The sequence below is a fragment of the Salmo salar genome, chromosome 22 (assembly GCF_965601325.2).
Source record: "Salmo salar chromosome 22, fSalSal1, whole genome shotgun sequence".
NCBI lineage: Eukaryota > Metazoa > Chordata > Actinopteri > Salmoniformes > Salmonidae > Salmo > Salmo salar.
In genome coordinates this window covers 65,513,635-65,533,941 of record NC_138312.1, presented here as the reverse complement: position 1 = coordinate 65,533,941, position 20,307 = coordinate 65,513,635, and the positions used below count along the sequence as shown (strand labels likewise).

General features: G+C 42.1%; 19 non-coding genes across 19 annotated transcripts; 6 read left to right on the top strand and 13 right to left on the bottom strand.

Moving 5' to 3' along the window:
- Positions 1-645: 645 nt before the first annotated feature.
- On the top strand, positions 646-717 carry trnag-ucc (transfer RNA glycine (anticodon UCC)). The gene has a single exon. It is a non-coding gene; the product is annotated as a tRNA-Gly (tRNA).
- Positions 718-990: 273 nt separating this feature from the next.
- On the bottom strand, positions 991-1,062 carry trnap-cgg (transfer RNA proline (anticodon CGG)). The gene has a single exon. It is a non-coding gene; the product is annotated as a tRNA-Pro (tRNA).
- A 1,337-nt stretch (positions 1,063-2,399) lies between these two features.
- Positions 2,400-2,471, bottom strand: trnap-cgg (transfer RNA proline (anticodon CGG)). The gene has a single exon. It is a non-coding gene; the product is annotated as a tRNA-Pro (tRNA).
- A 992-nt stretch (positions 2,472-3,463) lies between these two features.
- On the top strand, positions 3,464-3,535 carry trnag-ucc (transfer RNA glycine (anticodon UCC)). The gene has a single exon. It is a non-coding gene; the product is annotated as a tRNA-Gly (tRNA).
- A 1,711-nt stretch (positions 3,536-5,246) lies between these two features.
- Positions 5,247-5,318, bottom strand: trnap-cgg (transfer RNA proline (anticodon CGG)). Its single transcript has one exon. It is a non-coding gene; the product is annotated as a tRNA-Pro (tRNA).
- A 992-nt stretch (positions 5,319-6,310) lies between these two features.
- On the top strand, positions 6,311-6,382 carry trnag-ucc (transfer RNA glycine (anticodon UCC)). Its single transcript has one exon. It is a non-coding gene; the product is annotated as a tRNA-Gly (tRNA).
- A 273-nt stretch (positions 6,383-6,655) lies between these two features.
- Positions 6,656-6,727, bottom strand: trnap-cgg (transfer RNA proline (anticodon CGG)). Its single transcript has one exon. It is a non-coding gene; the product is annotated as a tRNA-Pro (tRNA).
- A 1,337-nt stretch (positions 6,728-8,064) lies between these two features.
- trnap-cgg (transfer RNA proline (anticodon CGG)) lies at positions 8,065-8,136 on the bottom strand. Its single transcript has one exon. It is a non-coding gene; the product is annotated as a tRNA-Pro (tRNA).
- Positions 8,137-9,128: 992 nt separating this feature from the next.
- Positions 9,129-9,200, top strand: trnag-ucc (transfer RNA glycine (anticodon UCC)). Its single transcript has one exon. It is a non-coding gene; the product is annotated as a tRNA-Gly (tRNA).
- A 273-nt stretch (positions 9,201-9,473) lies between these two features.
- trnap-cgg (transfer RNA proline (anticodon CGG)) lies at positions 9,474-9,545 on the bottom strand. The gene has a single exon. It is a non-coding gene; the product is annotated as a tRNA-Pro (tRNA).
- A 1,337-nt stretch (positions 9,546-10,882) lies between these two features.
- trnap-cgg (transfer RNA proline (anticodon CGG)) lies at positions 10,883-10,954 on the bottom strand. The gene has a single exon. It is a non-coding gene; the product is annotated as a tRNA-Pro (tRNA).
- Positions 10,955-12,291: 1,337 nt separating this feature from the next.
- Positions 12,292-12,363, bottom strand: trnap-cgg (transfer RNA proline (anticodon CGG)). The gene has a single exon. It is a non-coding gene; the product is annotated as a tRNA-Pro (tRNA).
- A 992-nt stretch (positions 12,364-13,355) lies between these two features.
- Positions 13,356-13,427, top strand: trnag-ucc (transfer RNA glycine (anticodon UCC)). The gene has a single exon. It is a non-coding gene; the product is annotated as a tRNA-Gly (tRNA).
- Positions 13,428-13,700: 273 nt separating this feature from the next.
- Positions 13,701-13,772, bottom strand: trnap-cgg (transfer RNA proline (anticodon CGG)). Its single transcript has one exon. It is a non-coding gene; the product is annotated as a tRNA-Pro (tRNA).
- Positions 13,773-15,109: 1,337 nt separating this feature from the next.
- trnap-cgg (transfer RNA proline (anticodon CGG)) lies at positions 15,110-15,181 on the bottom strand. Its single transcript has one exon. It is a non-coding gene; the product is annotated as a tRNA-Pro (tRNA).
- A 992-nt stretch (positions 15,182-16,173) lies between these two features.
- On the top strand, positions 16,174-16,245 carry trnag-ucc (transfer RNA glycine (anticodon UCC)). Its single transcript has one exon. It is a non-coding gene; the product is annotated as a tRNA-Gly (tRNA).
- Positions 16,246-16,518: 273 nt separating this feature from the next.
- On the bottom strand, positions 16,519-16,590 carry trnap-cgg (transfer RNA proline (anticodon CGG)). The gene has a single exon. It is a non-coding gene; the product is annotated as a tRNA-Pro (tRNA).
- Positions 16,591-17,927: 1,337 nt separating this feature from the next.
- On the bottom strand, positions 17,928-17,999 carry trnap-cgg (transfer RNA proline (anticodon CGG)). The gene has a single exon. It is a non-coding gene; the product is annotated as a tRNA-Pro (tRNA).
- Positions 18,000-19,336: 1,337 nt separating this feature from the next.
- On the bottom strand, positions 19,337-19,408 carry trnap-cgg (transfer RNA proline (anticodon CGG)). The gene has a single exon. It is a non-coding gene; the product is annotated as a tRNA-Pro (tRNA).
- Positions 19,409-20,307: the final 899 nt, after the last annotated feature.

Below are 20,307 nucleotides of genomic sequence, written 5' to 3'. Positions count from 1 at the left end.
GTACGTGAATCAAAGTAAACGAACGTAAAAAATACCCATTCAAATCGATCAGTTTTCAACTAGAGAGATTGAAACGCGTCGTATCTGTCTCAAGCCTCCATAACTGTTTATGTTACACCTCCACATCTGCAATGAAAGGTGGTGGAGCTAGAGAGGTGTTAGTCAAACCATGAGGCATACCTATAATCGGTCCTCTCACAAAAACAATTGTAGCTTCTGAACCGTTTGACCTACAACATCGTATGACCACTCCCTGGAAAGGGGAGACCCTCACGAACACGGTGGTGTTCTCAATTCGTCTCTACGTCCCCCACAAGTGTCAGGGGACTCGTCTGAAGTCGGAACCCTTTATGTGCCAACTTCTGTTTGTAGAATCCCAAATCTTTGGCCTCCAAACTAATGTGACCCCACTTGTCACAATGTTCTCAGTTTTGCCCTACGTTCCCCACAAGTGTCACGGGACTAATCTGAAGGTAACAGGTACTGATTAAAATAATTGATTTTTTAACCGGGGACCTCTCTCACCCTAAGCCATAATAGTACAACTATACCAACGATCCGTTTGGTCAAAGAATTTTCACTTTCCACAAAAATGACGGTCAGGATATGAATCGATGTCTCCATGTTGCTTCAGTGCTTCAAATAGCATTGGTGGTATAGTGGTGAGCATAGCTGCCTTCCAAGCAGTTGACCTGGGTTTGATTCCCAGCCAATGCAGAGCATGAGATATTGGCTAGTTTTAGGGGCTGGGTGTCATTTCAAGTGTATTACATTGGAATCAATGTCCTTGTTCGTGGAAGTCAGATTTGCTCTTACTTTTTGCAGGTTTTCTAAATGTAGTGTGTTATTGAGCCAACTAGTGAATATCACAACAGATATGGAGTCCATCGCCTAAACCATTCAGCCACCTCGTCCTGCGCCCAAGAGGTGGCTGTTTGCAACCAGTGGCCAGAGATTTGCCTGTCTGAGCTTGTTAAAAGATCTGCAAAAGGGCTCATCCGGGATTTGAACCCGGGACCTCTCGCACCCGAAGCGAGAATCATACCCTTAGACCAACGAGCCTTACACAAGAAGAAAATTGTTTTTCTTTCTGCGGCAATGACAATGAGGATATCAATTGTTCTTGTCCATGGTGCTTGGAAAGATTGAACCTCATGTGAGTGTTTGTGCTATACTTTTGAGCATAGCAGTCTTCCAAACTGTTGACCAGGCTTCAGTTCAAATCTTTTGTATTTCATCTGCTGTGTCTTTCACACTCTGTCTTCTTAAGCCGCGACAGCAAACTGATGATGAGTGTTGACAAATGAATATTGAGCAAATGAGGTCAATTAATATTTTAAAAGAGAAAATGAAAAAATAAAACTTCAAAAAGAATGGAGCTCATTTATTTTGAGTCAATTGATGCATCAGTACGTGAATCAAAGTAAACGAACGTAAAAAATACCCATTCAAATCGATCAGTTTTCAACTAGAGAGATTGAAACGCGTCGTATCTGTCTCAAGCCTCCATAACTGTTTATGTTACACCTCCACATCTGCAATGAAAGGTGGTGGAGCTAGAGAGGTGTTAGTCAAACCATGAGACATACCTATAATCGGTCCTCTCACAAAAACAATTGTAGCTTCTGAACCGTTTGACCTACAACATCGTATGACCACTCCCTGGAAAGGGGAGACCCTCACGAACACGGTGGTGTTCTCAATTCGTCTCTACGTCCCCCACAAGTGTCAGGGGACTCGTCTGAAGTCGGAACCCTTTATGTGCCAACTTCTGTTTGTAGAATCCCAAATCTTTGGCCTCCAAACTAATGTGACCCCACTTGTCACAATGTTCTCAGTTTTGCCCTACGTTCCCCACAAGTGTCACGGGACTAATCTGAAGGTAACAGGTACTGATTAAAATAATTGATTTTTTAACCGGGGACCTCTCTCACCCTAAGCCATAATAGTACAACTATACCAACGATCCGTTTGGTCAAAGAATTTTCACTTTCCACAAAAATGACGGTCAGGATATGAATCGATGTCTCCATTTTGCTTCAGAGCTTCAAATAGCATTGGTGGTATAGTGGTGAGCATAGCTGCCTTCCAAGCAGTTGACCCGGGTTTGATTCCCAGCCAATGCAGAGCATGAGATATTGGCTAGTTTTAGGGGCTGGGTGTCATTTCAAGTGTATTACATTGGAATCAATGTCCTTGTTCGTGGAAGTCAGATTTGCTCTTACTTTTTGCAGGTTTTCTAAATGTAGTGTGTTATTGAGCCAACTAGTGAATATCACAATAGATATGGAGTCCATCGCCTAAACCATTCAGCCACCTCGTCCTGCGCCCAAGAGGTGGCTGTTTGCAACCAGTGGCCAGAGATTTGCCTGTCTGAGCTTGTTAAAAGATCTGCAAAAGGGCTCATCCGGGATTTGAACCCAGGACCTCTCGCACCCGAAGCGAGAATCATACCCCTAGACCAACGAGCCTTACACAAGAATAAAATTGTTTTTCTTTCTGCGGCAATGACAATGAGGATATCAATTGTTCTTGTCCATGGTGCTTGGAAAGATTGAACCTCATGTGAGTGTTTGTGCTATACTTTTGAGCATAGCAGTCTTCCAAACTGTTGACCAGGCTTCAGTTCAAATCTTTTGTATTTCATCTGCTGTGTCTTTCACACTCTGTCTTCTTAAGCCGCGACAGCAAACTGATGATGAGTGTTGACAAATGAATATTGAGCAAATGAGGTCAATTAATATTTTAAAAGAGAAAATGAAAAAATAAAACTTCAAAAAGAATGGAGCTCATTTATTTTGAGTCAATTGATGCATCAGTACGTGAATCAAAGTAAACGAACGTAAAAAATACCCATTCAAATCGATCAGTTTTCAACTAGAGAGATTGAAACGCGTCGTATCTGTCTCAAGCCTCCATAACTGTTTATGTTACACCTCCACATCTGCAATGAAAGGTGGTGGAGCTAGAGAGGTGTTAGTCAAACCATGAGACATACCTATAATCGGTCCTCTCACAAAAACAATTGTAGCTTCTGAACCGTTTGACCTACAACATCGTATGACCACTCCCTGGAAAGGGGAGACCCTCACGAACACGGTGGTGTTCTCAATTCGTCTCTACGTCCCCCACAAGTGTCAGGGGACTCGTCTGAAGTCGGAACCCTTTATGTGCCAACTTCTGTTTGTAGAATCCCAAATCTTTGGCCTCCAAACTAATGTGACCCCACTTGTCACAATGTTCTCAGTTTTGCCCTACGTTCCCCACAAGTGTCACGGGACTAATCTGATGGTAACAGGTACTGATTAAAACAATTGATTTTTTAACCAGGGACCTCTCTCACCCTAAGCCATAATAGTACAACTATACCAACGATCCGTTTGGTCAAAGAATTTTCACTTTCCACAAAAATGACGGTCAGGATATGAATCGATGTCTCCATGTTGCTTCAGTGCTTCAAATAGCATTGGTGGTATAGTGGTGAGCATAGCTGCCTTCCAAGCAGTTGACCTGGGTTTGATTCCCAGCCAATGCAGAGCATGAGATATTGGCTAGTTTTAGGGGCTGGGTGTCATTTCAAGTGTATTACATTGGAATCAATGTCCTTGTTCGTGGAAGTCAGATTTGCTCTTACTTTTTGCAGGTTTTCTAAATGTAGTGTGTTATTGAGCCAACTAGTGAATATCACAACAGATATGGAGTCCATCGCCTAAACCATTCAGCCACCTCGTCCTGCGCCCAAGAGGTGGCTGTTTGCAACCAGTGGCCAGAGATTTGCCTGTCTGAGCTTGTTAACCTCTTGGGGCTAGGTGGGACGCTAGCGTGCCACCTGTGGTGCACTCCATCAACAGCAGGTGCATTTCAAGAGCGGCAAATTTGAATCCAAATAAATGTCAAAATTCAAATTTTTCAAAAATACAACTATGTTACACCATTTGAAAGATAAACATCTCCTTAATCTAACCACGTTTTACGATTTCAAAAAGGTTTTACGGCGAAAGCATAAATTTAGAGTATGTTAGGACAGTACATTTACAAGAGTTGTGTGTAATGTTTTGTCAAGTCAAAGACAGGGTCACCAAAACCATAAAACCAGCTAAAATGATACACTAACCTTTTACAATCTCCATCAGATGACACTCCTAGGACATTATGTTAGACAATGCATGCATTTTTAGTTCTATCAAGTTCATATTTATATACAAAAACAGCGTTTTACTATGGCATTGATGTTGAGGAAATCGTTTCCCTCCAATAACCGGCAGTCAAGTCAGCGTCAGAAATTAAATAATTAAAATTAGAAAACATTGTTAAAATATTATATTGTCATTTAAAGAATTATAGATTTACATCTTTTGAACGCAATCAACTTGCCAGATTTAAAAATAACCTTACTGGGAAATCACACTTTGCAATAATCTGAGCACTGTGCCCAGAAAAATACGCGTTGCGATACAGACTAGACGTCATGTTGGGGAGATCTAAAATCGAAAATACTATGTAAATAATCCATTACCTTTGATTCTCTTCATCAGATGTCACTTCCAGGTATCACAGGTCCATAACGAATGTAGTTTTGTTCAAAAAAGCTCATCATTTATGTCCAAAAATCTCCGTCTCGTTAGCACATGATGTAAGCCAGCCGGACTTCTCGTCATGAACGAGGGGAAAAAATATATTTCCGTTCGTTCAAACATGTCAAACGTTGTATAGCATAAATCATTAGGGCCTTTTTTAACCAGAACATGAATAATATTCAAGGTGGACGAATGCATAGCCTTTTATAACGTATTGGAACGAGGGTACCCAACATGAAGTAGCGCGCCAGGTGTCTAATGGGACATCACCGTTCCATGGCTCTTGTTCGGTCAGATCTCCCTCCAGAAGACTCAAAACACTTTGTAAAGGCTGGTGACATCTAGTGGAAGCAATAGGAAGTGCCAAAATATTCCTAAACCCCTGTGTCTTTCAATGGGATAGCTTTAAAGTCAATACAACACATCAGGTATCCACTTCCTGTCAGAAAATGTCTCAGGGTTTTGCCTGCCAAATGAGTTCTGTTATACTCACAGACACCATTCAAACAGTTTTGGAAACTTTAGAGTGTTTTCTATCCATATATAATAAGTATATGCATATTCTAGTTACTGGGTAGGATTAGTAACCAGATTAAATCGGGTACATTTTTTTTATCCAGACGTGCAAATGCTGCCCCCTAGACCCAACAGGTTAAAAGATCTGCAAAAGGGCTCATCCGGGATTTGAACCCGGGACCTCTCGCACCCGAAGCGAGAATCATACCCTTAGACCAACGAGCCTTACACAAGAAGAAAATTGTTTTTCTTTCTGCGGCAATGACAATGAGGATATCAATTGTTCTTGTCCATGGTGCTTGGAAAGATTGAACCTCATGTGAGTGTTTGTGCTATACTTTTGAGCATAGCAGTCTTCCAAACTGTTGACCAGGCTTCAGTTCAAATCTTTTGTATTTCATCTGCTGTGTCTTTCACACTCTGTCTTCTTAAGCCGCGACAGCAAACTGATGATGAGTGTTGACAAATGAATATTGAGCAAATGAGGTCAATTAATATTTTAAAAGAGAAAATGAAAAAATAAAACTTCAAAAAGAATGGAGCTCATTTATTTTGAGTCAATTGATGCATCAGTACGTGAATCAAAGTAAACGAACGTAAAAAATACCCATTCAAATCGATCAGTTTTCAACTAGAGAGATTGAAACGCGTCGTATCTGTCTCAAGCCTCCATAACTGTTTATGTTACACCTCCACATCTGCAATGAAAGGTGGTGGAGCTAGAGAGGTGTTAGTCAAACCATGAGACATACCTATAATCGGTCCTCTCACAAAAACAATTGTAGCTTCTGAACCGTTTGACCTACAACATCGTATGACCACTCCCTGGAAAGGGGAGACCCTCACGAACACGGTGGTGTTCTCAATTCGTCTCTACGTCCCCCACAAGTGTCAGGGGACTCGTCTGAAGTCGGAACCCTTTATGTGCCAACTTCTGTTTGTAGAATCCCAAATCTTTGGCCTCCAAACTAATGTGACCCCACTTGTCACAATGTTCTCAGTTTTGCCCTACGTTCCCCACAAGTGTCACGGGACTAATCTGATGGTAACAGGTACTGATTAAAACAATTGATTTTTTAACCAGGGACCTCTCTCACCCTAAGCCATAATAGTACAACTATACCAACGATCCGTTTGGTCAAAGAATTTTCACTTTCCACAAAAATGACGGTCAGGATATGAATCGATGTCTCCATGTTGCTTCAGTGCTTCAAATAGCATTGGTGGTATAGTGGTGAGCATAGCTGCCTTCCAAGCAGTTGACCTGGGTTTGATTCCCAGCCAATGCAGAGCATGAGATATTGGCTAGTTTTAGGGGCTGGGTGTCATTTCAAGTGTATTACATTGGAATCAATGTCCTTGTTCGTGGAAGTCAGATTTGCTCTTACTTTTTGCAGGTTTTCTAAATGTAGTGTGTTATTGAGCCAACTAGTGAATATCACAACAGATATGGAGTCCATCGCCTAAACCATTCAGCCACCTCGTCCTGCGCCCAAGAGGTGGCTGTTTGCAACCAGTGGCCAGAGATTTGCCTGTCTGAGCTTGTTAAAAGATCTGCAAAAGGGCTCATCCGGGATTTGAACCCGGGACCTCTCGCACCCGAAGCGAGAATCATACCCTTAGACCAACGAGCCTTACACAAGAAGAAAATTGTTTTTCTTTCTGCGGCAATGACAATGAGGATATCAATTGTTCTTGTCCATGGTGCTTGGAAAGATTGAACCTCATGTGAGTGTTTGTGCTATACTTTTGAGCATAGCAGTCTTCCAAACTGTTGACCAGGCTTCAGTTCAAATCTTTTGTATTTCATCTGCTGTGTCTTTCACACTCTGTCTTCTTAAGCCGCGACAGCAAACTGATGATGAGTGTTGACAAATGAATATTGAGCAAATGAGGTCAATTAATATTTTAAAAGAGAAAATGAAAAAATAAAACTTCAAAAAGAATGGAGCTCATTTATTTTGAGTCAATTGATGCATCAGTACGTGAATCAAAGTAAACGAACGTAAAAAATACCCATTCAAATCGATCAGTTTTCAACTAGAGAGATTGAAACGCGTCGTATCTGTCTCAAGCCTCCATAACTGTTTATGTTACACCTCCACATCTGCAATGAAAGGTGGTGGAGCTAGAGAGGTGTTAGTCAAACCATGAGACATACCTATAATCGGTCCTCTCACAAAAACAATTGTAGCTTCTGAACCGTTTGACCTACAACATCGTATGACCACTCCCTGGAAAGGGGAGACCCTCACGAACACGGTGGTGTTCTCAATTCGTCTCTACGTCCCCCACAAGTGTCAGGGGACTCGTCTGAAGTCGGAACCCTTTATGTGCCAACTTCTGTTTGTAGAATCCCAAATCTTTGGCCTCCAAACTAATGTGACCCCACTTGTCACAATGTTCTCAGTTTTGCCCTACGTTCCCCACAAGTGTCACGGGACTAATCTGAAGGTAACAGGTACTGATTAAAATAATTGATTTTTTAACCGGGGACCTCTCTCACCCTAAGCCATAATAGTACAACTATACCAACGATCCGTTTGGTCAAAGAATTTTCACTTTCCACAAAAATGACGGTCAGGATATGAATCGATGTCTCCATTTTGCTTCAGAGCTTCAAATAGCATTGGTGGTATAGTGGTGAGCATAGCTGCCTTCCAAGCAGTTGACCCGGGTTTGATTCCCAGCCAATGCAGAGCATGAGATATTGGCTAGTTTTAGGGGCTGGGTGTCATTTCAAGTGTATTACATTGGAATCAATGTCCTTGTTCGTGGAAGTCAGATTTGCTCTTACTTTTTGCAGGTTTTCTAAATGTAGTGTGTTATTGAGCCAACTAGTGAATATCACAATAGATATGGAGTCCATCGCCTAAACCATTCAGCCACCTCGTCCTGCGCCCAAGAGGTGGCTGTTTGCAACCAGTGGCCAGAGATTTGCCTGTCTGAGCTTGTTAAAAGATCTGCAAAAGGGCTCATCCGGGATTTGAACCCAGGACCTCTCGCACCCGAAGCGAGAATCATACCCCTAGACCAACGAGCCTTACACAAGAATAAAATTGTTTTTCTTTCTGCGGCAATGACAATGAGGATATCAATTGTTCTTGTCCATGGTGCTTGGAAAGATTGAACCTCATGTGAGTGTTTGTGCTATACTTTTGAGCATAGCAGTCTTCCAAACTGTTGACCAGGCTTCAGTTCAAATCTTTTGTATTTCATCTGCTGTGTCTTTCACACTCTGTCTTCTTAAGCCGCGACAGCAAACTGATGATGAGTGTTGACAAATGAATATTGAGCAAATGAGGTCAATTAATATTTTAAAAGAGAAAATGAAAAAATAAAACTTCAAAAAGAATGGAGCTCATTTATTTTGAGTCAATTGATGCATCAGTACGTGAATCAAAGTAAACGAACGTAAAAAATACCCATTCAAATCGATCAGTTTTCAACTAGAGAGATTGAAACGCGTCGTATCTGTCTCAAGCCTCCATAACTGTTTATGTTACACCTCCACATCTGCAATGAAAGGTGGTGGAGCTAGAGAGGTGTTAGTCAAACCATGAGACATACCTATAATCGGTCCTCTCACAAAAACAATTGTAGCTTCTGAACCGTTTGACCTACAACATCGTATGACCACTCCCTGGAAAGGGGAGACCCTCACGAACACGGTGGTGTTCTCAATTCGTCTCTACGTCCCCCACAAGTGTCAGGGGACTCGTCTGAAGTCGGAACCCTTTATGTGCCAACTTCTGTTTGTAGAATCCCAAATCTTTGGCCTCCAAACTAATGTGACCCCACTTGTCACAATGTTCTCAGTTTTGCCCTACGTTCCCCACAAGTGTCACGGGACTAATCTGATGGTAACAGGTACTGATTAAAACAATTGATTTTTTAACCAGGGACCTCTCTCACCCTAAGCCATAATAGTACAACTATACCAACGATCCGTTTGGTCAAAGAATTTTCACTTTCCACAAAAATGACGGTCAGGATATGAATCGATGTCTCCATGTTGCTTCAGTGCTTCAAATAGCATTGGTGGTATAGTGGTGAGCATAGCTGCCTTCCAAGCAGTTGACCTGGGTTTGATTCCCAGCCAATGCAGAGCATGAGATATTGGCTAGTTTTAGGGGCTGGGTGTCATTTCAAGTGTATTACATTGGAATCAATGTCCTTGTTCGTGGAAGTCAGATTTGCTCTTACTTTTTGCAGGTTTTCTAAATGTAGTGTGTTATTGAGCCAACTAGTGAATATCACAACAGATATGGAGTCCATCGCCTAAACCATTCAGCCACCTCGTCCTGCGCCCAAGAGGTGGCTGTTTGCAACCAGTGGCCAGAGATTTGCCTGTCTGAGCTTGTTAAAAGATCTGCAAAAGGGCTCATCCGGGATTTGAACCCGGGACCTCTCGCACCCGAAGCGAGAATCATACCCTTAGACCAACGAGCCTTACACAAGAAGAAAATTGTTTTTCTTTCTGCGGCAATGACAATGAGGATATCAATTGTTCTTGTCCATGGTGCTTGGAAAGATTGAACCTCATGTGAGTGTTTGTGCTATACTTTTGAGCATAGCAGTCTTCCAAACTGTTGACCAGGCTTCAGTTCAAATCTTTTGTATTTCATCTGCTGTGTCTTTCACACTCTGTCTTCTTAAGCCGCGACAGCAAACTGATGATGAGTGTTGACAAATGAATATTGAGCAAATGAGGTCAATTAATATTTTAAAAGAGAAAATGAAAAAATAAAACTTCAAAAAGAATGGAGCTCATTTATTTTGAGTCAATTGATGCATCAGTACGTGAATCAAAGTAAACGAACGTAAAAAATACCCATTCAAATCGATCAGTTTTCAACTAGAGAGATTGAAACGCGTCGTATCTGTCTCAAGCCTCCATAACTGTTTATGTTACACCTCCACATCTGCAATGAAAGGTGGTGGAGCTAGAGAGGTGTTAGTCAAACCATGAGACATACCTATAATCGGTCCTCTCACAAAAACAATTGTAGCTTCTGAACCGTTTGACCTACAACATCGTATGACCACTCCCTGGAAAGGGGAGACCCTCACGAACACGGTGGTGTTCTCAATTCGTCTCTACGTCCCCCACAAGTGTCAGGGGACTCGTCTGAAGTCGGAACCCTTTATGTGCCAACTTCTGTTTGTAGAATCCCAAATCTTTGGCCTCCAAACTAATGTGACCCCACTTGTCACAATGTTCTCAGTTTTGCCCTACGTTCCCCACAAGTGTCACGGGACTAATCTGAAGGTAACAGGTACTGATTAAAATAATTGATTTTTTAACCGGGGACCTCTCTCACCCTAAGCCATAATAGTACAACTATACCAACGATCCGTTTGGTCAAAGAATTTTCACTTTCCACAAAAATGACGGTCAGGATATGAATCGATGTCTCCATTTTGCTTCAGAGCTTCAAATAGCATTGGTGGTATAGTGGTGAGCATAGCTGCCTTCCAAGCAGTTGACCCGGGTTTGATTCCCAGCCAATGCAGAGCATGAGATATTGGCTAGTTTTAGGGGCTGGGTGTCATTTCAAGTGTATTACATTGGAATCAATGTCCTTGTTCGTGGAAGTCAGATTTGCTCTTACTTTTTGCAGGTTTTCTAAATGTAGTGTGTTATTGAGCCAACTAGTGAATATCACAATAGATATGGAGTCCATCGCCTAAACCATTCAGCCACCTCGTCCTGCGCCCAAGAGGTGGCTGTTTGCAACCAGTGGCCAGAGATTTGCCTGTCTGAGCTTGTTAAAAGATCTGCAAAAGGGCTCATCCGGGATTTGAACCCAGGACCTCTCGCACCCGAAGCGAGAATCATACCCCTAGACCAACGAGCCTTACACAAGAATAAAATTGTTTTTCTTTCTGCGGCAATGACAATGAGGATATCAATTGTTCTTGTCCATGGTGCTTGGAAAGATTGAACCTCATGTGAGTGTTTGTGCTATACTTTTGAGCATAGCAGTCTTCCAAACTGTTGACCAGGCTTCAGTTCAAATCTTTTGTATTTCATCTGCTGTGTCTTTCACACTCTGTCTTCTTAAGCCGCGACAGCAAACTGATGATGAGTGTTGACAAATGAATATTGAGCAAATGAGGTCAATTAATATTTTAAAAGAGAAAATGAAAAAATAAAACTTCAAAAAGAATGGAGCTCATTTATTTTGAGTCAATTGATGCATCAGTACGTGAATCAAAGTAAACGAACGTAAAAAATACCCATTCAAATCGATCAGTTTTCAACTAGAGAGATTGAAACGCGTCGTATCTGTCTCAAGCCTCCATAACTGTTTATGTTACACCTCCACATCTGCAATGAAAGGTGGTGGAGCTAGAGAGGTGTTAGTCAAACCATGAGACATACCTATAATCGGTCCTCTCACAAAAACAATTGTAGCTTCTGAACCGTTTGACCTACAACATCCTTTGACCACTCCCTGGAAAGGGGAGACCCTCACGAACACGGTGGTGTTCTCAATTCGTCTCTACGTCCCCCACAAGTGTCAGGGGACTCGTCTGAAGTCGGAACCCTTTATGTGCCAACTTCTGTTTGTAGAATCCCAAATCTTTGGCCTCCAAACTAATGTGACCCCACTTGTCACAATGTTCTCAGTTTTGCCCTACGTTCCCCACAAGTGTCACGGGACTAATCTGAAGGTAACAGGTACTGATTAAAATAATTGATTTTTTAACCAGGGACCTCTCTCACCCTAAGCCATAATAGTACAACTATACCAACGATCCATTTGGTCAAAGAATTTTCACTTTCCACAAAAATGACGGTCAGGATATGAATCGATGTCTCCATGTTGCTTCAGAGATTCAAATAGCATTGGTGGTATAGTGGTGAGCATAGCTGCCTTCCAAGCAGTTGACCCGGGTTTGATTCCCAGCCAATGCAGAGCATGAGATATTGGCTAGTTTTAGGGGCTGGGTGTCATTTCAAGTGTATTACATTGGAATCAATGTCCTTGTTCGTGGAAGTCAGATTTGCTCTTACTTTTTGCAGGTTTTCTAAATGTAGTGTGTTATTGAGCCAACTAGTGAATATCACAATAGATATGGAGTCCATCGCCTAAACCATTCAGCCACCTCGTCCTGCGCCCAAGAGGTGGCTGTTTGCAACCAGTGGCCAGAGATTTGCCTGTCTGAGCTTGTTAAAAGATCTGCAAAAGGGCTCATCCGGGATTTGAACCCGGGACCTCTCGCACCCGAAGCGAGAATCATACCCCTAGACCAACGAGCCTTACACAAGAATAAAATTGTTTTTCTTTCTGCGGCAATGACAATGAGGATATCAATTGTTCTTGTCCATGGTGCTTGGAAAGATTGAACCTCATGTGAGTGTTTGTGCTATACTTTTGAGCATAGCAGTCTTCCAAACTGTTGACCAGGCTTCAGTTCAAATCTTTTGTATTTCATCTGCTGTGTCTTTCACACTCTGTCTTCTTAAGCCGCGACAGCAAACTGATGATGAGTGTTGACAAATGAATATTGAGCAAATGAGGTCAATTAATATTTTAAAAGAGAAAATGAAAAAATAAAACTTCAAAAAGAATGGAGCTCATTTATTTTGAGTCAATTGATGCATCAGTACGTGAATCAAAGTAAACGAACGTAAAAAATACCCATTCAAATCGATCAGTTTTCAACTAGAGAGATTGAAACGCGTCGTATCTGTCTCAAGCCTCCATAACTGTTTATGTTACACCTCCACATCTGCAATGAAAGGTGGTGGAGCTAGAGAGGTGTTAGTCAAACCATGAGACATACCTATAATCGGTCCTCTCACAAAAACAATTGTAGCTTCTGAACCGTTTGACCTACAACATCCTTTGACCACTCCCTGGAAAGGGGAGACCCTCACGAACACGGTGGTGTTCTCAATCCGTCTCTACGTCCCCCACAAGTGTCAGGGGACTCGTCTGAAGTCGGAACCCTTTATGTGCCAACTTCTGTTTGTAGAATCCCAAATCTTTGGCCTCCAAACTAATGTGACCCCACTTGTCACAATGTTCTCAGTTTTGCCCTACGTTCCCCACAAGTGTCACGGGACTAATCTGAAGGTAACAGGTACTGATTAAAATAATTGATTTTTTAACCGGGGACCTCTCTCACCCTAAGCCATAATAGTACAACTATACCAACGATCCGTTTGGTCAAAGAATTTTCACTTTCCACAAAAATGACGGTCAGGATATGAATCGATGTCTCCATTTTGCTTCAGAGCTTCAAATTGCATTGGTGGTATAGTGGTGAGCATAGCTGCCTTCCAAGCAGTTGACCTGGGTTTGATTCCCAGCCAATGCAGAGCATGAGATATTGGCTAGTTTTAGGGGCTGGGTGTCATTTCAAGTGTATTACATTGGAATCAATGTCCTTGTTCGTGGAAGTCAGATTTGCTCTTACTTTTTGCAGGTTTTCTAAATGTAGTGTGTTATTGAGCCAACTAGTGAATATCACAATAGATATGGAGTCCATCGCCTAAACCATTCAGCCACCTCGTCCTGCGCCCAAGAGGTGGCTGTTTGCAACCAGTGGCCAGAGATTTGCCTGTCTGAGCTTGTTAAAAGATCTGCAAAAGGGCTCATCCGGGATTTGAACCCGGGACCTCTCACACCCGAAGCGAGAATCATACCCCTAGACCAACGAGCCTTACACAAGAATAAAATTGTTTTTCTTTCTGCGGCAATGACAATGAGGATATCAATTGTTCTTGTCCATGGTGCTTGGAAAGATTGAACCTCATGTGAGTGTTTGTGCTATACTTTTGAGCATAGCAGTCTTCCAAACTGTTGACCAGGCTTCAGTTCAAATCTTTTGTATTTCATCTGCTGTGTCTTTCACACTCTGTCTTCTTAAGCCGCGACAGCAAACTGATGATGAGTGTTGACAAATGAATATTGAGCAAATGAGGTCAATTAATATTTTAAAAGAGAAAATGAAAAAATAAAACTTCAAAAAGAATGGAGCTCATTTATTTTGAGTCAATTCATGCATCAGTACGTGAATCAAAGTAAACGAACGTAAAAAATACCCATTCAAATCGATCAGTTTTCAACTAGAGAGACTGAAACGCGTCGTATCTGTCTCAAGCCTCCATAACTGTTTATGTTACACCTCCACATCTGCAATGAAAGGTGGTGGAGCTAGAGAGGTGTTAGTCAAACCATGAGACATACCTATAATCGGTCCTCTCACAAAAACAATTGTAGCTTCTGAACCGTTTGACCTACAACATCGTATGACCACTCCCTGGAAAGGGGAGACCCTCACGAACACGGTGGTGTTCTCAATTCGTATCTACGTCCCCCACAAGTGTCAGGAGACTCGTCTGAAGTCGGAACCCTTTATGTGCCAACTTCTGTTTGTAGAATCCCAAATCTTTGGCCTCCAAACTAATGTGACCCCACTTGTCACAATGTTCTCAGTTTTGCCCTACGTTCCCCACAAGTGTCACGGGACTAATCTGAAGGTAACAGGTACTGATTAAAATAATTGATTTTTTAACCAGGGACCTCTCTCACCCTAAGCCATAATAGTACAACTATACCAACGATCCATTTGGTCAAAGAATTTTCACTTTCCACAAAAATGACGGTCAGGATATGAATCGATGTCTCCATGTTGCTTCAGAGATTCAAATAGCATTGGTGGTATAGTGGTGAGCATAGCTGCCTTCCAAGCAGTTGACCCGGGTTTGATTCCCAGCCAATGCAGAGCATGAGATATTGGCTAGTTTTAGGGGCTGGGTGTCATTTCAAGTGTATTACATTGGAATCAATGTCCTTGTTCGTGGAAGTCAGATTTGCTCTTACTTCTTGCAGGTTTTGTAAATGTAGTGTGTTATTGAGCCAACTAGTGAATATCACAATAGATATGGAGTCCATCGCCTAAACCATTCAGCCACCTCGTCCTGCGCCCAAGAGGTGGCTGTTTGCAACCAGTGGCCAGAGATTTGCCTGTCTGAGCTTGTTAAAAGATCTGCAAAAGGGCTCATCCGGGATTTGAACCCGGGACCTCTCGCACCCGAAGCGAGAATCATACCCCTAGACCAACGAGCCTTACACAAGAATAAAATTGTTTTTCTTTCTGCGGCAATGACAATGAGGATATCAATTGTTCTTGTCCATGGTGCTTGGAAAGATTGAACCTCATGTGAGTGTTTGTGCTATACTTTTGAGCATAGCAGTCTTCCAAACTGTTGACCAGGCTTCAGTTCAAATCTTTTGTATTTCATCTGCTGTGTCTTTCACACTCTGTCTTCTTAAGCCGCGACAGCAAACTGATGATGAGTGTTGACAAATGAATATTGAGCAAATGAGGTCAATTAATATTTTAAAAGAGAAAATGAAAAAATAAAACTTCAAAAAGAATGGAGCTCATTTATTTTGAGTCAATTGATGCATCAGTACGTGAATCAAAGTAAACGAACGTAAAAAATACCCATTCAAATCGATCAGTTTTCAACTAGAGAGATTGAAACGCGTCGTATCTGTCTCAAGCCTCCATAACTGTTTATGTTACACCTCCACATCTGCAATGAAAGGTGGTGGAGCTAGAGAGGTGTTAGTCAAACCATGAGACATACCTATAATCGGTCCTCTCACAAAAACAATTGTAGCTTCTGAACCGTTTGACCTACAACATCGTATGACCACTCCCTGGAAAGGGGAGACCCTCACGAACACGGTGGTGTTCTCAATTCGTCTCTACGTCCCCCACAAGTGTCAGGGGACTCGTCTGAAGTCGGAACCCTTTATGTGCCAACTTCTGTTTGTAGAATCCCAAATCTTTGGCCTCCAAACTAATGTGACCCCACTTGTCACAATGTTCTCAGTTTTGCCCTACGTTCCCCACAAGTGTCACGGGACTAATCTGATGGTAACAGGTACTGATTAAAACAATTGATTTTTTAACCAGGGACCTCTCTCACCCTAAGCCATAATAGTACAACTATACCAACGATCCGTTTGGTCAAAGAATTTTCACTTTCCACAAAAATGACGGTCAGGATATGAATCGATGTCTCCATGTTGCTTCAGAGCTTCAAATAGCATTGGTGGTATAGTGGTGAGCATAGCTGCCTTCCAAGCAGTTGACCTGGGTTTGATTCCCAGCCAATGCAGAGCATGAGATATTGGCTAGTTTTAGGGGCTGGGTGTCATTTCAAGTGTATTACATTGGAATCAATGTCCTTGTTCGTGGAAGTCAGATTTGCTCTTACTTTTTGCAGGTTTTCTAAATGTAGTGTGTTATTGAGCCAACTAGTGAATATCACAATAGATATGGAGTCCATCGCCTAAACCATTCAGCCACCTCGTCCTGCGCCCAAGAGGTGGCTGTTTGCAACCAGTGGCCAGAGATTTGCCTGTCTGAGCTTGTTAAAAGATCTGCAAAAGGGCTCATCCGGGATTTGAACCCGGGACCTCTCGCACCCGAAGCGAGAATCATACCCCTAGACCAACGAGCCTTACACAAGAATAAAATTGTTTTTCTTTCTGCGGCAATGACAATGAGGATATCAATTGTTCTTGTCCATGGTGCTTGGAAAGATTGAACCTCATGTGAGTGTTTGTGCTATACTTTTGAGCATAGCAGTCTTCCAAACTGTTGACCAGGCTTCAGTTCAAATCTTTTGTATTTCATCTGCTGTGTCTTTCACACTCTGTCTTCTTAAGCCGCGACAGCAAACTGATGATGAGTGTTGACGAATGAATATTGAGCAAATGAGGTCAATTAATATTTTAAAAGAGAAAATGAAAAAATAAAACTTCAAAAAGAATGGAGCTCATTTATTTTGAGTCAATTGATGCATCAGTACGTGAATCAAAGTAAACGAACGTAAAAAATACCCATTCAAATCGATCAGTTTTCAACTAGAGAGATTGAAACGCGTCGTATCTGTCTCAAGCCTCCATAACTGTTTATGTTACACCTCCACATCTGCAATGAAAGGTGGTGGAGCTAGAGAGGTGTTAGTCAAACCATGAGATATACCTATAATCGGTCCTCTCACAAAAACATATGTAGCTTCTGAACCGTTTGACCTACAACATCGTATGACCACTCCCTGGAAAGGGGAGACCCTCACGAACACGGTGGTGTTCTCAATTCGTATCTACGTCCCCCACAAGTGTCAGGAGACTCGTCTGAAGTCGGAACCCTTTATGTGCCAACTTCTGTTTGTAGAATCCCAAATCTTTGGCCTCCAAACTAATGTGACCCCACTTGTCACAATGTTCTCAGTTTTGCCCTACGTTCCCCACAAGTGTCACGGGACTAATCTGAAGGTAACAGGTACTGATTAAAATAATTGATTTTTTAACCAGGGACCTCTCTCACCCTAAGCCATAATAGTACAACTATACCAACGATCCATTTGGTCAAAGAATTTTCACTTTCCACAAAAATGACGGTCAGGATATGAATCGATGTCTCCATGTTGCTTCAGAGATTCAAATAGCATTGGTGGTATAGTGGTGAGCATAGCTGCCTTCCAAGCAGTTGACCCGGGTTTGATTCCCAGCCAATGCAGAGCATGAGATATTGGCTAGTTTTAGGGGCTGGGTGTCATTTCAAGTGTATTACATTGGAATCAATGTCCTTGTTCGTGGAAGTCAGATTTGCTCTTACTTCTTGCAGGTTTTGTAAATGTAGTGTGTTATTGAGCCAACTAGTGAATATCACAATAGATATGGAGTCCATCGCCTAAACCATTCAGCCACCTCGTCCTGCGCCCAAGAGGTGGCTGTTTGCAACCAGTGGCCAGAGATTTGCCTGTCTGAGCTTGTTAAAAGATCTGCAAAAGGGCTCATCCGGGATTTGAACCCGGGACCTCTCGCACCCGAAGCAAGAATCATACCCCTAGACCAACGAGCCTTACACAAGAATAAAATTGTTTTTCTTTCTGCGGCAATGACAATGAGGATATCAATTGTTCTTGTCCATGGTGCTTGGAAAGATTGAACCTCATGTGAGTGTTTGTGCTATACTTTTGAGCATAGCAGTCTTCCAAACTGTTGACCAGGCTTCAGTTCAAATCTTTTGTATTTCATCTGCTGTGTCTTTCACACTCTGTCTTCTTAAGCCGCGACAGCAAACTGATGATGAGTGTTGACAAATGAATATTGAGCAAATGAGGTCAATTAATATTTTAAAAGAGAAAATGAAAAAATAAAACTTCAAAAAGAATGGAGCTCATTTATTTTGAGTCAATTGATGCATCAGTACGTGAATCAAAGTAAACGAACGTAAAAAATACCCATTCAAATCGATCAGTTTTCAACTAGAGAGATTGAAACGCGTCGTATCTGTCTCAAGCCTCCATAACTGTTTATGTTACACCTCCACATCTGCAATGAAAGGTGGTGGAGCTAGAGAGGTGTTAGTCAAACCATGAGACATACCTATAATCGGTCCTCTCACAAAAACAATTGTAGCTTCTGAACCGTTTGACCTACAACATCGTATGACCACTCCCTGGAAAGGGGAGACCCTCACGAACACGGTGGTGTTCTCAATTCGTATCTACGTCCCCCACAAGTGTCAGGAGACTCGTCTGAAGTCGGAACCCTTTATGTGCCAACTTCTGTTTGTAGAATCCCAAATCTTTGGCCTCCAAACTAATGTGACCCCACTTGTCACAATGTTCTCAGTTTTGCCCTACGTTCCCCACAAGTGTCACGGGACTAATCTGAAGGTAACAGGTACTGATTAAAATAATTGATTTTTTAACCAGGGACCTCTCTCACCCTAAGCCATAATAGTACAACTATACCAACGATCCATTTGGTCAAAGAATTTTCACTTTCCACAAAAATGACGGTCAGGATATGAATCGATGTCTCCATGTTGCTTCAGAGATTCAAATAGCATTGGTGGTATAGTGGTGAGCATAGCTGCCTTCCAAGCAGTTGACCCGGGTTTGATTCCCAGCCAATGCAGAGCATGAGATATTGGCTAGTTTTAGGGGCTGGGTGTCATTTCAAGTGTATTACATTGGAATCAATGTCCTTGTTCGTGGAAGTCAGATTTGCTCTTACTTCTTGCAGGTTTTGTAAATGTAGTGTGTTATTGAGCCAACTAGTGAATATCACAATAGATATGGAGTCCATCGCCTAAACCATTCAGCCACCTCGTCCTGCGCCCAAGAGGTGGCTGTTTGCAACCAGTGGCCAGAGATTTGCCTGTCTGAGCTTGTTAAAAGATCTGCAAAAGGGCTCATCCGGGATTTGAACCCGGGACCTCTCGCACCCGAAGCGAGAATCATACCCCTAGACCAACGAGCCTTACACAAGAATAAAATTGTTTTTCTTTCTGCGGCAATGACAATGAGGATATCAATTGTTCTTGTCCATGGTGCTTGGAAAGATTGAACCTCATGTGAGTGTTTGTGCTATACTTTTGAGCATAGCAGTCTTCCAAACTGTTGACCAGGCTTCAGTTCAAATCTTTTGTATTTCATCTGCTGTGTCTTTCACACTCTGTCTTCTTAAGCCGCGACAGCAAACTGATGATGAGTGTTGACAAATGAATATTGAGCAAATGAGGTCAATTAATATTTTAAAAGAGAAAATGAAAAAATAAAACTTCAAAAAGAATGGAGCTCATTTATTTTGAGTCAATTGATGCATCAGTACGTGAATCAAAGTAAACGAACGTAAAAAATACCCATTCAAATCGATCAGTTTTCAACTAGAGAGATTGAAACGCGTCGTATCTGTCTCAAGCCTCCATAACTGTTTATGTTACACCTCCACATCTGCAATGAAAGGTGGTGGAGCTAGAGAGGTGTTAGTCAAACCATGAGACATACCTATAATCGGTCCTCTCACAAAAACAATTGTAGCTTCTGAACCGTTTGACCTACAACATCGTATGACCACTCCCTGGAAAGGGGAGACCCTCACGAACACGGTGGTGTTCTCAATTCGTATCTACGTCCCCCACAAGTGTCAGGAGACTCGTCTGAAGTCGGAACCCTTTATGTGCCAACTTCTGTTTGTAGAATCCCAAATCTTTGGCCTCCAAACTAATGTGACCCCACTTGTCACAATGTTCTCAGTTTTGCCCTACGTTCCCCACAAGTGTCACGGGACTAATCTGAAGGTAACAGGTACTGATTAAAATAATTGATTTTTTAACCAGGGACCTCTCTCACCCTAAGCCATAATAGTACAACTATACC